Raw genomic sequence first — 4830 nt, 5'->3', positions numbered from 1 at the left:
GAACTAAATAAATAAAAGTGTGAAACATGAAATGCGGCCATCGTGCCATGAATGGAGAATATTATGAGATGAATATATAATGAAAGATCTTATGAAAGGCTACGAGATGAATATTAAATTCATTCATAAATACATATATATAAGAAAATATTTTCAGAGTATCGCTAGGGCACCGAGGAAGGGTGGGTTTTAAAGGCCCACCCCAAAACTACACGTGCCGGTATAGAAGATGATTGTGAGACAAAATTTCTTTGTACTATGATGAGATTATTCCCTTTAATTGGAATCAGTTTATGTCTAACATCAATTCATATCACCATGTCGACCCACATGTCATTGTCGACTTAGACGATCAGGTGTTGATCGGATACCATGCCGGTATATGGTGGTTCCTCATTCTTATTGTTATATTTGATTCGTATAACCATGTTGGTCCTTATTCATTCATGGTGAGACGATTTAGTCGATGAAGCAGAAATCAAACTCTATGCATTGTGCACAGTAGTATTGGGTATCTATATCCACATGCATATATTGGGGTGAGACGACTTAGCCGATCGAGCGGTAATCGGACTCCATGTCTCGTGCATGGTGGTGATTGGTGGCTAATGATCTCCCAAAAAAAATGTTATTGCTTATTTGAAAATTGATTATGTTTTAAATTGGCAGATATTAATTGTTATTCTTTTTTCATGACCCTATATCTTGCCTTAGGCGTCGTGATGGCACCTAGCCTCAAATACTAGGTAAGACGGTTAATTACAATAGTTAAACTAGTTAGACATGATATTTTAAAATAGAGTTTAAATAGATACCGAAATAAATGTGACAAAAGCCTACGCGGCAATCATAACTACAATCCACCCAAGACTAGGTAGTACAGAGTCACGAAATCTAGATTAATACATAAAAATATGTCATAATCAAAATACAACACTGTTCGGATAATGAATTGACAGTACAATCAAAGGAAAAGGACTCCAAGAGGTTGCGACGACCAAGCAACTCTACCTTGAATCCTCGCGATCAAGAAGCTAACTCTGCCTGAGTCTGTTATATACAATACCTATATCTACATAGAAAAATATGCGTAAGTGTAATATGAGTACACCACGATCGGTACCCAGTAAGTATCAAGACTAACCTCGGTGGAATAGTGACGAGTTACAAGTTATGACACCTTCTAGTCATAATAACCAGTGCGGTGTATAAGTATAAAGCTAATAATGGAAACAAGAATCAGCAAATAGAAACAAGGAATAAACATGTGATATAAACAATAAAGAAATCCAAACAACGTTAAAGTACTAGTGAAACCAATTAAGGAAAACAAATGACAACTGAATAATAAGACCATTCTAACACAAGTTTCACAAGAAAATTGTAAGGCCTCGTGAAATTTCACCTAGAACCCGAGGTTTTGGGGTTGCTGTCATGCCCCGAACCTAGGAGCGAGACAAGCACCCGGTGCCTCACCTAACCTGGCATACCAAATTGCGACTAAGGGACTCTGAACACATAATGTCATACTTTGGCCATGGGGCCACCTTGCAAGACAATTTGTGAAGCAAAATATAAAACTGAATGGAAACTAGCGCTAACTAAACATCAATATAAAGCTAGGCTGAAAAGGCCGTCATAGCTACTACAGCTGACAAACCACCAAATTATACATACCAGGCCTACAAACCCAACATACTGCACTAACCAACAGGATATGTCTACAAGCCTCTACTGATAGATGTACTGTGATCGGAACAGGGCCCCGACCTACCCATAACATATATACAGATATACATAAGATGTACACAAAACTCTAGACCTGGCAACTCCGAAAGACGTGGAGCTTACCGATCAGGCGGAACTCGGGAAACACCTACTGAGGAGGTCTACCCGTCTGTCTGTCTGAACCTGCACGCATGAAATGCAGCGCCCCCAGAAAAGGGACGTCAGTACGAAATAATGTACCGAGTATGTAAGGCAATAAAATAACTGAAAGCTGAAACTGAACTGATAATAAGATAACTGAAATTAACTGGGAGTCAAAGATGGTCTGGAGATATACTTACGTGCTGATACTGACTCAACTCTCTCAATATATTAAGTAAAATAAATGTCCGGCCCTATAAGGTTCGGTACGTGTAACTGCTCGGCCGTAGTAGGCTCGCTCATAAGCGCTCGGCCATACTGGGCATCTGTACCTCGGCCATCCTGGGCTCGCTCATAGGCGCTCGGCCACAGTAGGCTCGGTATATATAACTTACCATCTGATCAGAGGTTGCCCAATAGGGGCCTGCCCATCGATTATAGCTCGATGGTAATGAAAATACTGTAATACTGTATATATAGGCTTACTGCTCTCTTGACTAGAAGAAGACAATACTAAAATTGAATATAGAGTCTTGATAAGGAATAATATTGTAACTTATGAGACTAGAATAGTGTGAATAAATTCATGAATATGAACTTCTCTTTTTGTCTCATTACTAACACATGTAGCTATGAGATCATGCCAAAATGAAGGAAGGCTTAGCCTTAACATACCTTATCACAATCTTTCCAATCACCAAGTTGAACTCACCTCTTCGCACCTTAATCTACAAGAATGATAATAATACTATCGTCAAGTTACGAAAGGTACAACTATCGCACAACGAACGACAAACCTATTTTGTATTAAAACGGGCAGCATCTCCCCTATAATCCTTACTTCCTCCAAATTCAAGATAACACCAACAATACAAGAACAGAACAATAACAACATATATACATCATTTTTCAGCCCTATATACACCATCATATACTACAAAACAGCCCAACACACCCCAATCTCTTCGTACTCAAAACGACCACCGTAGTAGTGTCAAACGACCCGAAAATGTTATGACGAACGACCAGACAACCACCCTACATTTATATGGTGTTTCTACACCCCCTTCCTCCTCCAAAACTCCACAAAACAGTAGTAAAACACGCAGCCCAACAGCAACACAAAACAGTCCGCTACAAGTGAATAACTCGAACTCACGGCTTCCGATCACCGTCCCGTGAGTTCTTACAAGTATAGAACGACTTGCCATGAATTTATAGAAGAATAAATGGATGAAAGAGAGCAGTAAACTCACCTTATTTGTTGGATAACTCAGCTCCTATCTTGGTCCTTCAAACTTTAGGTTTTACCTCTAATTAGAACTTGAAAGGGAGAGAAAATCAATTAGGGTTTGTGGGAAAGTTTTGGAAGGATTCTTTGCAGAGCTTATGTTTGGTTATTATGCTCTATTTTAAGTCTAATATATGAAGAAAATGGGCCTTTAAAAGGCCTCTTTGGACGACCCGAAATGGTCCATTTTTGGGCTTTCATTTAAGCAAGTAGGTGACACACCTACTTGTCACCTAGCAGCTTGCACAGTATTGCAAAAATGCCCATATCTCTCTACTCCGATGTCGTATTGACAAACGGTTTAATGCGTTGGAAAATAGACTCATAGATCTTTAATTTGATGGGTGGAACACCCCATAACTCTAAGTATATTAGGAGAAAATTGCAGTTACATTTGACCCAAAGTTTCAGTAAAACTTATGAATGTAACTTGTGATGACTTTCATCGACTCTTGTTCCACAACTCGCTTGACTTAAAAACATAACACACAGATGTCATACGACTAATATAAATCATAACATAATCTCTTTATCATGTTAATCACCCTAGTCTCACCCCAAAGGTACATGTTATAACATTCCCAACTTGTCGACTTTCGACGAAACATTATTTTCTTCAATTGCTTTATCTTCTGAACCATCCAACCCTCTTTGTACTTGTTGTTCATGATCTTCAATATTTGTAACCTCAGAGGTAACATGATTAAATTAATTTATATACTTTTAAATATTATCTCATTTTTGGTCCTACATTAGTTTGCTTACGATGCATTTTTATGTACGAAAATATAGGGTGTAACATCATTCCCCCCTTGGAAACATTCGTCCTCGAATGTTTACTCTTAGAGACTTTGGAAACTTTTGCCAGAGTATCCTTCGTACATTAGGTTAAAACCAACCTGTACGTATCCAGAAAACATACTATGCATGCCACACATGGCCAATGTTTATAAATAGCAACACTTTGCCTCACCAACCGTAAATCATAAATACTAAAAGTGAAAAATAAAAGCTTACCTGCTGACCTGCTAGCCTGAATAGAGCTGTGTTGTAGCATCCCATCTCGAGCCATATCTTCAGTTTGAAATAGGTGGGGGTATTTAGACTTCATTTCTTCCTCCGATTCCCACGTCATCTCTTCTACATTCTTGCTCCTCCATAAAACCTTTACGGAAGCTACCTCCTTATTTCGTAGATTGCGGATTTGTCGGTCTAGGATGGCAACTGGAATTTCCTTGTATGACAAGTCCTCTGTAATCTGTACATCATCCGTGGGCACCACTCGGGTAGGATCGCCAATGCACTTCCGTAGCATAGATACGTGAAAAACCGGATGGACAGACTCCAATTCTGAGGGCAACTCTAACTCATAAGCTACTTGGCCCACTCTCCGAATGATCCTATAAGGCCCAATATACCGTGGGCTAAGCTTGCCTTTCTTGCCAAACCTCATCACGCCCTTCATAGGTGATACCTTTAAGAATACCCAGTCATTAATCCTGAACTCTAAGTCTCGTCGCCGCACGTCAGAATATGACTTCTGACGACTCTGAGCTGTCAACAGTCGCTCCCGGATAAGCTTTACTTTCTCTATGGCCTGTTGAACCAGGTCTGGCCCATATAACCCAGATTCCCCAACATCAAACCACCCTATAGGAGATCTGCACTTA

This window comes from Nicotiana tomentosiformis, chromosome 10 (genome assembly GCF_000390325.3).
Source record: "Nicotiana tomentosiformis chromosome 10, ASM39032v3, whole genome shotgun sequence".
NCBI classification, from domain to species: Eukaryota; Viridiplantae; Streptophyta; class Magnoliopsida; order Solanales; family Solanaceae; genus Nicotiana; species Nicotiana tomentosiformis.
Note: the sequence above shows the minus strand (reverse complement) of the source record.